The 13,743-nt window shown below is 45.0% G+C and overlaps 1 pseudogene across 1 annotated transcript; it reads left to right on the plus strand.

Moving 5' to 3' along the window:
- The first annotated feature begins 9,697 nt into the window (after window positions 1-9,697).
- On the plus strand, window positions 9,698-10,955 carry LOC307181480 (protein-L-isoaspartate O-methyltransferase domain-containing protein 2-like; annotated as a pseudogene). The gene has a single exon. The product of its transcript is annotated as a protein-L-isoaspartate O-methyltransferase domain-containing protein 2-like (transcript).
- Window positions 10,956-13,743: the final 2,788 nt, after the last annotated feature.

Genomic DNA, 13,743 nt, shown 5'->3' on the forward strand with positions numbered 1-13,743 from the left:
TAAGAATGTACCTGACTAGTAAGTATCTTAAAACCTATGGATTGCTATGTCTCCGAAAGAGAATCAAGCATGTGTACAGGGGCATAAACGCAGCAGTGATAGGATTGGAGAGGTTCGGTGAGCAAATGAAGACCCTTTGAAGTCATATTGCATGGTACCCATTCCACGGGTTTCAACTACCCAGGTTTTAGGTATTCTTCCTTCAGCTAAAACATGCATGTGGAACCCAGAGTATGATCAACCATGTGATTGGGAGACGTGTTCAAATATGTTTCAGTTTTCGTACCCTGGTACTCGGGTGCAACATTCCAGACGCTTTACTAACACTCTCCCGACTTGGAGAGTCAGTGTCTTTAACCTCCTGTTTGGCCCAGTTTGCAATTTCTGCGGAAGATGAACAGGAATAGCGAGAACCAATGAGAGACTAGCTGGAGGTGTCTGGACGGGCAAATTTAACTCTCATTTCCCACCAGGAAGAGGAATTAACCAAAGGCTCAGCGTGCCGTGCCGGAACCAGATTAGGGCCTGAAGCCATCCTGCGGTGTTGCGGCCAGCTCACAAGAAAGCGAGTTGAAGAAAGGAGCTCAGGGGCACTGTAATTCACAAACCTGCAGAGTTATAAATGACAGCTATCGTCCAAAAATATACTGAAGTAAGGCTGCCAAGAGGACTTGAAAGCGGGGCAGAATTGCAGGAAACCGATTTCAGGAGGTAGACTGGAATTGCATTGAAAGCATAGGAAAAGAGGCAGAACGTCCACAATGATGCACTTGGCCAAAAAGGGCGTATGCGTTTTTTCCTGAATATATTCAGGAAAAAACGCATACGCCCTTTTTGGCCAACCAAGCAAGGTTGCAAAGGAAATCTGCACTACTATGAAGTCTCACTTCCCCCCGGTCAAAAGGGCCATCTGAAAAAAGTGTAAAATCCAGAAAGGCAGGACAGGCCATGGAGAACTGGGAGCCTTGTTATGCTGATGGGCGGGATGTAAATTGCCAACAGACACTCGGGAGAAGTGTATGGTGTTTCCTGAAACATCTAAAAAACAAAGCAACAGAACCTAGGGCACTTCCACTTATGGTCCTATAGCTTAGGGAAATTAAAATCAAAAAGACACAGCCACCCCAAAGTTTGGAACGGCTCTGTTTACAAGAACCTCGTTTACAGTACAAGTTCAACATCGCAGAAAGTGAAAAATGGATAAAGAAGTTGTGGTATTTACTTACAAAGCAATATCACTCAGCAATGAAATCTGTGTCATCAGGCCCTTAGCAGCACAATGAGTGGATTCAGGTATCATGATTCTAACTGAAATAAGTCACACAGAAAAAGAAACATCATAAGATATCAGTAATACACGGAATGTAAACTTGGCTACACAGGAACTGAATTACAGAACAGAACAGGGTCTCACATTTCGAAAACCAACTTATGCTTGCTTAAGGGGAAAGGTGAGTTGGGGTGCTGCATAAAACCAGAGATTGAAATGAGCACAGATAAAGTTCCTTAAGCCAAATATGGAATAGACAAGAGCTACTCCTTGCTCAACGAAATGGACTCAACACCGCATATTAAACGCCTAAGAATGTACCTGACTAGTAAGTATCTTAAAACCTATGGATTGCTATGTCTCCGAAAGAGAATCAAGCATGTGTACAGGGGCATAAACGCAGCAGTGATAGGATTGGAGAGGTTCGGTGAGCAAATGAAGACCCTTTGAAGTCATATTGCATGGTACCCATTCCACGGGTTTCAACTACCCAGGTTTTAGGTATTCTTCCTTCAGCTAAAACATGCATATGGAACCCCAGTATGATCAACCACGTGAACGGGAGACGTGTTGAAATATGTCTCAGTTTTCCTCCCCTGGTACTCGGGTGCAACATTCCAGACGCTTTACTAACACTCTCCCCACTTGGAGAGTCAGTCCCTTTAACCTCCTGTTTGGCCCAGTTTGCAATTTCTGCGGAAGATGAACAGGAATAGCGAGAACCAATGAAAGGCTAGCTGGAGGTGTCTGGACGGGCAAATTTAACTCTCATTTCCCACCAGGAAGAGGAAATAACCAAAGGCTCAGTGTGCCGTGCCGGAACCAGATTAGGGCCTGAAGCCATCCTGCGGTGTTGCGGCCAGGTCACAAGAAAGCGAGTTGAAGAAAGGAGCTCAGGGGCACTGTAATTCACAAACCTGCAGAGTTATAAATGACAGCTATCGTCCAAAAATAGACTAAAGTAAGGCTGCCAAGAGGACTTGAAAGCGGGGCAGAATTGCAGGAAACCGATTTCAGGAGGTAGACTGGAATTGCATTGAAAGCATAGGAAAAGAGGCAGAACGTACACAATGATGCACTTGGCCAAAAAGGGCGTATGCGTTTTTTCCTGAATATATTCAGGAAAAAACGCATACGCCCTTTTTGGCCAACCAAGCAAGCTTGCAAAGGAAATCTGCACTACAATGAAGTCTCACTTCCCCCTGGTCAAAAGGGCCATCTGAAAAAAGTGTAAAATCCAGAAAGGCAGGACAGGCCCTGGAGAACTGGGAGCCTTGTTATGCTGATGGGCGGGATGTAAATTGCCAACAACCACTCGGGAGAAGTGTATGGTGTTTCCTGAAACATCTAAAAAACAAAGCAACAGAACCTAGGGCACTTCCACTTATGGTCCTATAGCTTAGGGAAATTAAAATCAAAAAGACACAGCCACCCCAAAGTTTGGAACGGCTCTGTTTACAAGAACCTCATTTACAGTACAAGTTCAACATCGCAGAAAGTGAAAAATGGATAAAGAAGTTGTGGTATTTACTTACAAAGCAATATCACTCAGCAATGAAATCTGTGTCATCAGGCCCTTAGCAGCACAATGAGTGGATTCAGGTATGATGATTCTAACTGAAATAAGTCACACAGAAAAAGAAACATCATAAGATATCAGTAATACACGGAATGTAAACTTGGCTACACAGGAACTGAATTACAGAACAGAACAGGGTCTCAAATTTAGAAAACCAACTTATGCTTGCTTAAGGGGAAAGGTGAGTTGGGGTGCTGCATAAAACCAGAGATTGAAATGAGCACAGATAAAGTTCCTTAAGCCAAATATGGAATAGACAAGAGCTACTCCTTGCTCAACGAAATGGACTCAACACCGCATATTAAACGCCTAAGAATGTACCTGACTAGTAAGTATCTTAAAACCTATGGATTGCTATGTCTCCGAAAGAGAATCAAGCATGTGTACAGGGGCATAAACGCAGCAGTGATAGGATTGGGGAGGTTCGGTGAGCAAATGAAGACCCTTTGAAGTCATATTGCATGGTACCCATTCCACGGGTTTCAACTACCTAGGTTTTAGGTATTCTTCCTTCAGCTAAAACATGCATGTGGAACCCAAGTATGATCAACCATGTGAACGGGAGACGTGTTCAAATATGTCTCAGTTTTCCTCCCCTGGTACTCGGGTGCAACATTCCAGACGCTTTACTAACACTCTCCCCACTTGGAGAGTCAGTCCCTTTAACCTCCTGTTTGGCCCAGTTTGCAATTTCTGCGGAAGATGAACAGGAATAGCGAGAACCAATGAGAGGCTAGCTGGAGGTGTCTGGACGGGCAAATTTAACTCTCATTTCCCACCAGGAAGAGGAAATAACCAAAGGCTCAGTGTGCCGTGCCGGAACCAGATTAGGGCCTGAAGCCATCCTGCGGTGTTGCGGCCAGGTCACAAGAAAGCGAGTTGAAGAAAGGAGCTCAGGGGCACTGTAATTCACAAACCTGCAGAGTTATAAATGACAGCTATCGTCCAAAAATAGACTGAAGTAAGGCTGCCAAGAGGACTTGAAAGCGGGGCAGAATTGCAGGAAACCGATTTCAGGAGGTAGACTGGAATTGCATTGAAAGCATAGGAAAAGAGGCAGAACGTCCACAATGATGCACTTGGCCAAAAAGGGCGTATGCGTTTTTTCCTGAATATATTCAGGAAAAAACGCATACGCACTTTTTGGCCAACCAAGCAAGCTTGCAAAGGAAATCTGCACTACAATGAAGTCTCACTTCCCCCCGGTCAAAAGGGCCATCTGAAAAAAGTGTAAAATCCAGAAAGGCAGGACAGGCCATGGAGAACTGGGAGCCTTGTTATGCTGATGGGCGGGATGTAAATTGCCAACAACCACTCGGGAGAAGTGTATGGTGTTTCCTGAAACATCTAAAAAACAAAGCAACAGAACCTAGGGCACTTCCACTTATGGTCCTATAGCTTAGGGAAATTAAAATCAAAAAGACACAGCCACCCCAAAGTTTGGGACGCCTCCGTTTACAAGAACCTCGTTTACCGTACAAGTTCAATATCACAGAAAGTGAAAAATGGATAAAGAAGTTGTGGTATTTACTTACAAAGCAATATCACTCAGCAATGAAATCTGTGTCATCAGGCCCTTAGCAGCACAATGAGTGGATTCAGGTATGATGATTCTAACTGAAATAAGTCACACAGAAAAAGAAACATCATAAGATATCAGTAATACACGGAATGTAAACTTGGCTACACAGGAACTGAATTACAGAACAGAACAGGGTCTCAAATTTAGAAAACCAACTTATTCTTGCTTAAGAGTAAAGGTGAGTTGGGGTGCTGCATAAAACCAGAGATTGAAATGAGCACAGATAAAGTTCCTTAAGCCAAATATGGAATAGACAAGAGCTACTCCTTGCTCAACGAAATGGACTCAACACCGCGTATTAAACGCCTAAGAATGTACCTGACTTGAAGTATCTTAAAACCTATGGATTGTTATGTCTCCGAAAGAGAATCAAGCATGTGTACAGGGGCATAAACGCAGCAGTGATAGGATTGGAGAGGTTCGGTGAGCAAATGAAGACCCTTTGAAGTCATATTACATGGTACCCATTCCACGGGTTTCAACTACCCAGGTTTAAGGTATTCTTCCTTCAGCTAAAACATGCATGTGGAACCTAGAGTATGATCAACCATGTGATCGGGAGACATGTTCAAATATGTCTCAGTTTTCCTCCCCTGGTACTCGGGTGCAACATTCCAGACGCTTTACTAACACTCTCCCCACTTGGAGAGTCAGTCCCTTTAACCTCCTGTTTGGCCCAGTTTGCAATTTCTGCGGAAGATGAACAGGAATAGCGAGAACCAATGAGAGGCTAGCTGGAGGTGTCTGGACGGGCAAATTTAACTCTCATTTCCCACCAGGAAGAGGAATTAACCAAAGGCTCAGCGTGCCGGGCCGGAACCAGATTAGGGCCTGAAGCCATCCTGCGATGTTGCGGCCAGGGCACAAGAAAGCGAGTTGAAGAAAGGAGCTCAGGGGCACTGTAATTCACAAACCTGCAGAGTTATAAATGACAGCTATTGTCCAAAAATAGACTGAAGTAAGGCTGCCAAGAGGACTTGAAAGCGGGGCAGAATTGCAGGAAACCGATTTCAGGAGGTAGACTGGAGTTGCATTGAAAGCATAGGAAAAGAGGCAGAACGTCCACAATGATGCACTTGGCCAAAAAGGGCGTATGCGTTTTTTCCTGAATATATTCAGGAAAAAACGCATACGCCCTTTTTGGCCAACCAAGCAAGCTTGCAAAGGAAATCTGCACTACAATGAAGTCTCACTTCCCCCCGGTCAAAAGGGCCATCTGAAAAAAGTGTAAAATCCAGAAAGGCACGACAGGCCATGGAGAACTGGGAGCCTTGTTATGCTGATGGGCGGGATGTAAATTGCCAACAACCACTCGGGAGAAGTGTATGGTGTTTCCTGAAACATCTAAAAAACAAAGCAACAGAACCTAGGGCACTTCCACTTATGGTCCTATAGCTTAGGGAAATTAAAATCAAAAAGACACAGCTACCCCAAAGTTTGGAACGGCTCTGTTTACAAGAACCTCGTTTACAGTACAAGTTCAACATCGCAGAAAGTGAAAAATGGATAAAGAAGTTGTGGTATTTACTTACAAAGCAATATCACACAGCAATGAAATCTGTGTCATCAGGCCCTTAGCAGCACAATGAGTGGATTCAGGTATGATGATTCTAACTGAAATAAGTCACACAGAAAAAGAAACATCATAAGATATCAGTAATACACGGAATGTAAACTTGGCTACACAGGAACTGAATTACAGAACAGAACAGGGTCTCAAATTTAGAAAACCAACTTATTCTTGCTTAAGGGTAAAGGTGAGTTGGGGTGCTGCATAAAACCAGAGATTGAAATGAGCACAGGTAAAGTTCCTTAAGCCAAATATGGAATAGACAAGAGCTACTCCTTGCTCAACGAAATGGACTCAACACCCCATATTAAACGCCTAAGAATGTACCTGACTAGTAAGTATCTTAAAACCTATGGATTGCTATGTCTCCGAAAGAGAATCAAGCATGTGTACAGGGGCATAAACGCAGCAGTGATAGGATTGGAGAGGTTCGGTGAGCAAATGAAGACCCTTTGAAGTCATATTACATGGTACCCTTTCCACGGGTTTCAACTACCCAGGTTTAAGGTATTCTTCCTTCAGCTAAAACATGCATGTGGAACCTAGAGTATGATCAACCATGTGATCAGGAGACGTGTTCAAATATATCTCAGTTTTCCTACCCTGGTACTCGGGTGCAACATTCCAGACGCTTTACTAACACTCTCCCCACTTGGAGAGTCAGTCCCTTTAACCTCCTGTTTGGCCCAGTTTGCAATTTCTGCAGAAGATGAACAGGAATAGCGAGAACCAATGAGAGGCTAGCTGGAGGTGTCTGGACGGGCAAATTTAACTCTCATTTCCCACCAGGAAGAGGAAATAACCAAAGGCTCAGCGTGCCGGGCCGGAACCAGATTAGGGCCTGAAGCCATCCTGCGGTGTTGCGGCCAGGTCACAAGAAAGCGAGTTGAAGAAAGGAGCTCAGGGGCACTGTAATTCACAAACATGCAGAGTTATAAATGACAGCTATCGTCCAAAAATAGACTGAAGTAAGGCTGCCAAGAGGACTTGAAAGCGGGGCAGAATTGCAGGAAACCGATTTCAGGAGGTAGACTGGAATTGCATTGAAAGCATAGGAAAAGAGGCAGAACGTCCACAATGATGCACTTGGCCAAAAAGGGCGTATGCATTTTTTCCTGAATATATTCAGGAAAAAACGCATACGCCCTTTTTGGCCAACCAAGCAAGCTTGCAAAGGAAATCTGCACTACCATGAAGTCTCACTTCCCCCCGGTCAAAAGGGCCATCTGAAAAAAGTGTAAAATCCAGAAAGGCAGGACAGGCCATGGAGAACTGGGAGCCTTGTTATGCTGATGGGCGGGATGTAAATTGCCAACAGACACTCGGGAGAAGTGTATGGTGTTTCCTGAAACATCTAAAAAACAAAGCAACAGAGCCTAGGGCACTTCCACTTATGGTCCTATAGCTTAGGGAAATTAAAATCAAAAAGACACAGCCACCCCAAAGTTTGGGACGCCTCTGTTTACAAGAACCTCGTTTACAGTACAAGTTCAACATCGCAGAAAGTGAAAAATGGATAAAGAAGTTGTGGTATTTACTTACAAAGCAATATCACTCAGCAATGAAATCTATGTCATCAGGCCCTTAGCAGCACAATGAGTGGATTCAGGTATGATGATTCTAACTGAAATAAATCACACAGAAAAAGAAACATCATAAGATATCAGTAATACACGGAATGGAACCTTGGCTACACAGGAACTGAATTACAGAACAGAACAGGGTCTCAAATTTAGAAAACCAACTTATTCTTGCTTAAGGGGAAAGATGAGTTGGGGTGCTGCATAAAACCAGAGATTGAAATGAGCACAGATAAAGTTCCTTAAGCCAAATATGGAATAGACAAGAGCTACTCCTTGCTCAACGAAATGGACTCAACACCGCATATTAAACGCCTAAGAATGTACCTGACTAGTAAGTATCGTAAAACCTATGGATTGCTATGTCTCCAAAAGAGAATCAAGCATGTGTACAGGGGCATAAACGCAGCAGTGATAGGATTGGAGAGGTTCGGTGAGCAAATGAAGACCCTTTGAAGTCATATTGCATGGTACCCATTACACGGGTCTCAACTCTCCAGGTTTAAGGTATTCTTCCTTCAGCTAAAACATGCATGTGGAACCCAAGTATGATCAACCATGTGAACGGGAGACGTGTTCAAATATGTCTCAGTTTTCCTCCCCTGGTACTCGGGTGCAACATTCCAGACGCTTTACTAACATTCTCCCCACTTGGAGAGTCAGTCCCTTTAACCTCCTGTTTGGCCCAGTTTGCAATTTCTGCGGAAGATGAACAGGAATAGCGAGAACCAATGAGAGGCTAGCTGGAGGTGTCTGGACGGGCCAATTGAACTCTCATTTCCCACCAGGAAGAGGAATTAACCAAAGGCTCAGTGTGCCGTGCCGAAACCAGATTAGGGCCTGAAGCCATCCTGCGGTGTTGCGGCCAGGTCACAAGAAAGCGAGTTGAAGAAAGGAGCTCAGGGGCACTGTAATTCACAAAGCTGCAGAGTTATAAATGACAGCAATCGTCCAAAAATCGACTGAAGTAAGGCTGCCAAGAGGACTTGAAAGCGGGGCAGAATTGCAGGAAACCGATTTCAGGAGGTAGACTGGAATTGCATTGAAAGCATAGGAAAAGAGGCAGAACGTCCACAATGATGCACTTGGCCAAAAAGGGCATATGCGTTTTTTCCTGAATATATTCAGGAAAAAACACATACGCCCTTTTTTGCCAACCAAGCAAGCTTGCAAAGGAAATCTGCACTACAATGAAGTCTCACTTCCCCCCGGTCAAAAGGGCCATCTGAAAAAAGTGTAAAATCCAGAAAGGCAGGACAGGCCATGGAGAACTGGGAGCCTTGTTATGCTGAAGGGCGGGATGTAAATTGCCAACAACCACTCGGGAGAAGTGTATGGTGTTTCCTGAAACATCTAAAAAACAAAGCAACAGAGCCGAGGGCACTTCCACTTATGGTCCTATAGCTTAGGGAATTTAAAATCAAAAAGACACAGCCACCCCAAAGTTTGGAACGGCTCTGTTTACAAGAACCTCGTTTACAGTACAAGTTCAACATCGCAGAAAGTGCAAAATGGATAAAAAAGTTGTGGTATTTACTTACAAAGCAATATCATTCAGCAATGAAATCTGTGTCATCAGGCCCTTAACAGCACAATGAGTGGATTCAGGTATGATGATTCTAACTGAAATAAGTCACACAGAAAAAGAAACATCATAAGATATCAGTAGGGCGGAGGTCGGGGCTGCGTAGTGGGAGGCGGACTGGCGAGGGGCGCCGGAAGAGCTGCAGGTGCGGCCCAGCGGCCGATTCCGCGGGCCCGCCGAGCCAGGAGGTACTGAGCCGCCGCCGCCGCCGCCGCCCCCCTCGGCCCGGCCTGCAGCGGGGTATGGGGGCGGTGCGGCCCCTCGGCCCCCTCCCCCTCTCTCCCTCCTCTCCACCCCTCCCCTTCCCGTGGTCCCGGGCTCCTGGACCCTCCCCCAGGGCCGCATTCTCCTCTCCCCGTCTTCCTGTCCTCTTCCGCTGTCCTCTCGTTCCCCACCCCCAAGCATAAACACCCCTCCGCGTCCCAGGCGTCTCCCGTCGCCCCTCCCCCCTCCCCGGGGGTCCGCCCTCCAGCGTTCCAGGGGTTCCCGAGGTCTCTCCAGCGGCAGCTTTCTGTAAGCGCGGTCCCGAAGATGGGAGGCACGGTGAGTGCTGGTGAAGACAACGACGAGCTGATAGACCATCTGAAGGCGGCGCAGTACATCCGCTCCGAGCTGGTGGAGCAGGCCTTCCGAGCTGTTGACCGCGCCGACTATTACCTCGAGGAGTTTAAGGAGAACGCGTACAAGGACCTGGCGTGGAAGCACGGGAACATCCACCTCTCTGCTCCGTGCATCTATTCGGAGGTGATGGAGGCCCTGGACCTGCAGCCTGGCCTTTCCTTCCTGAACCTGGGCAGCGGCACCGGCTACCTCAGCTCCATGGTGGGGCTCATCCTCGGTCCTTTTGGTGTGAACCACGGGGTGGAACTCCATTCAGATGTGACAGAGTATGCGAAGCAGAAGCTGGACTTTTTCATCAGGACGAGTGACAGCTTCGACAAGTTTGACTACTGCGAGCCCTCCTTCGTCACCGGCAATTGCCTGGAGATCTCTCCAGGCTGCTCTCAGTATGACCGGGTGTACTGCGGGGCAGGCGTGCAGAAGCAGCACGAGGGGTACATGAAGAGCCTCCTCAAAGTCGGGGGCGTCCTGGTCATGCCGCTGGAAGAGAAGTTGACTAAGATAACTCGGACGGGTCCTTCCGCCTGGGAAACCAAAAAGATTCTGGCTGTGTCTTTTGCTCCACTCGTCCAGCCCTGCCAGTCGGAGTCAGGAGAATCACGACTTGTCCACACCCCTGGCGGTTCGCAGCCTCCAGGACCTGGCGCGCATTGCCATCCGGGGCACCATTAAGAAGGTCATCCACCAGGAAGCTGTGAACAAAAACGGGAACGGACTGAAGAACACTCCCAGGTTTAAACGGAGGAGAGTTCGCCGCCACCGAATGGAAACGATTGTCTTTTTGGACAAAGAGGTGTTTGCCAGTCGGCTCTCCAACCCCTCTGATGACACCAGCTGCGGAGACCTGGAAGACGAGCGGCAAGAAGAAGAGGTGACAACCCCGCCGGACACCAAGCCCGAGCCCCCGGTGAACTTCCTGCGTGAGAAGGTCCTGAGCCTCCCTCTGCCAGATCCCCTGAAGTACTACCTGCTTTATTACAGAGAAAAGTAAGTCTGTGGTCCAGGGGAGGAGGCCAAGCCTTCCTGGAGGGCTGCCCGCAGCAGGTGCACTGGAGGAGGAAGGGGCTCCCGCTCTGCATCTCGTCTTCTCGTCTGTCCTTGACTGTCCTGTAGAGTTTTCATCCAGTCATCTGATTTCTGTAAACATAGTCTGACAAACATAAGGTGCAAGGGGGAATGTCTCAAAAGGGCGAGAGTCTCCTGGAGGAGGGGTTGACTTCACACTCTCAGGAAATGCTGAGGTCTACACGTGGAGGTGGCCTGGAGACCGTTTCTTACACAAGGTACACGTGTCTGCATCAGAAAGGAAAACTGAAGTTGAAATTAATCTGTGTTTCTTATAAAAGGTGAGACAAAAAGCACAAGTTGCTAAGTGTATGAAATCTTTTCTGAGTGGGACACGCCTATGTGCAAGTTTGAATTTTACGGAATCAACCTCTTAATTACTGGCACCGAGTAATTAAAGATTTATTAAAAGATTAATTTAAAAGATTTAACTAAATGTTTTAGTTATTTGGAACGTGGATACTTGATAGAAAAGCCCTCTCTTATTTTAAGTAAATTAATTACATCTTACGTGAGTTGTCAATTGTAATTTTAAAAAACAAAAATTGTGATGGGGAGAGGAATGAACGTATCAGATTGCCAGGTGTCTTTGTGGAATTGCAAAAGAATTCCAAGGCATTTTTTTCTGACACCTTTTGTTACCTTTAAAGTAACCAACATTGAGTAATCCCGTCAAAGAAAGTCCTGAAGAATGAAACAAGTGTTGTGTGTAAGTAATGAGCTGCATTACTTTTGCCCCAGAGACAGAGAGTACTGTTGACTCAACTTTAAATACAGTCAACGGTGTCTAAGGCTCAGTCCTCAGAGCAGGTGGGAAGTACTGGCTGCAGGAAATGGATTGGGGACGGTGTAGACGGCCTGTGGGTTGGTGTTTTGTTTTTTTTTTCAGTTGGCTATTGTTCTGTAATCACATAACAGTACTGATTCATAGATTTTATCTTTTATAATTCTGGAGAAAAATATTTGTTAGTTTTGTAATTTTTCCTAAGAACAAACGCGTGTTTGGTACATTGCATTAGAACAGTTTCACTCAAGTTTGACTTGTGGAATCCATCTTCTCCAGCGCTGTGTGTTGAGAGCTTCCTGTCTTATTAAGTCGTGGGTCTAGAAGAAGAGGCCGTCCTTTTAGTTAGGTGGCAGGATGTTTACAAGTGACACTGCTTCTTCCAAAACATTGGTTCTTTTCAGACTTTTCAGTTTTAACCAAAGTTAAACCCCAAATCAGAGTCATCCAGATTTTATGATTCATTTGATCTCTCAGCCTCTCAGGAGTTGCTGGATTTCAGTGTCTTTGTGGTTTTACCAGCTTCGCGGAGTTCTGGTTATTTTGTTTTGCCATTTATGCTTTTTTAAAGTAACTGAGTCATTTTATCACAGAAAACTGCGTGCACACATAGCTGGGAAAGCGGGTGTATTGCCCTAAATGGGTACCGTTAAGCTGTTGTAAAGAAGGGTTTCTTCATAGTCGTGTTTACCTGCCTTTAACTGAACGTCAAGCCTCATTGTCTCAGAGAGAAAAGCATGAGTCACGTTTACTTGCTAAGACTTCGGTTTGCAGATCTTGTTGACGTCATTCTAATTGATTTGTAGAGACCTCTGCAACACGTGGACGTTTTTGGACATGATATCTGAAATATTTTATATTAGGTGGCTTGACTAAATGTTTTTCTGTAATTGTATACGGATTTCCTTTTTTTTCAACCACATTTGCCTTTATGCTAGATTGTAGAAAGTCTTTGCGAGACATAAGACATGTTTTCCCCTATGTATGTTAAACCTTTCCTAACATTTTGTATTTACATGTTGGTTTATGACTTTTAAACCAGAATTTGGTTACAAGATATATATATATAGATATTGAATATAATATATGTGAAATAATTTGGTATTGATCTATCTAATAAACATAAAGGAGAATCATCAGTGAGTTTCCCTGTGTGTCAGCACCTTTCTCCGGAGTCAGTATGAGACACTACTTTCTGTTTTCAGACAGATGACTTATATATATAGTCTGTGTTGTCTGCAAGCTCTGTATTGTAAACCACATTCTAGACAATGGCTGACTTTTGTGTTTCGATTAGTCTGTATTTTTATATGTGACTTTCGTCTTCCAAGTAGTGCAGCCATAGACATGTGCAAAACAAGCAACAAATGTATAATATTAAGCACATAAGACAGAAGCCAGCTGCGTATTTAAAAGTATTTTTGCCCATCTGGAACTTTCAGGGGATTAAGGCGAGAAATATGAAACAAAGGTTTTGATGAACTGATACACAAGCGATACCAATAAAGGTAGTTACGGCAAAAAAAAAAAAAAGATATCAGTAATACACGGAATGTAAACTTGGCTACACAGGAACTGAATTACAGAACAGAACAGGGTCTCAAATTTAGAAAACCAACTTATGCTTGCTTAAGGGTAAAGGTGAGTTGGGGTGCTGCATAAAACCAGATTGAAATGAGCACAGATAAAGTTCCTTAAGCCAAATATGGAATAGACAAGAGCTACTCCTTGCTCAACGAAATGGACTCAACACCCCATATTAAACGCCTAAGAATGTACCTGACTAGTAAGTATCTTAAAACCTATGGATTGCTATGTCTCCGAAAGAGAATCAAGCATGTGTACAGGGGCATAAACGCAGCAGTGATAGGATTGGAGAGGTTCGGTGAGCAAATGAAGACCCTTTGAAGTCATATTGCATGGTACCCATTCCACGGGTTTCAACTACCCAGGTTTAAGGTATTCTTCCTTCAGCTAAAACATGCATGTGGAACCTAGAGTATGATCAACCATGTGATCGGGAGACGTGTTCAAATATGTCTCAGTTTTCGTACCCTGGTACTCGGGTGCAACATTCAAGACGCTTTACTAACACTCTCCCGACTTG

Source organism: Stenella coeruleoalba (genome assembly GCF_951394435.1).
Source record: "Stenella coeruleoalba genome assembly, contig: scaffold_216, whole genome shotgun sequence".
In the NCBI taxonomy this organism is placed as follows: Eukaryota; Metazoa; Chordata; class Mammalia; order Artiodactyla; family Delphinidae; genus Stenella; species Stenella coeruleoalba.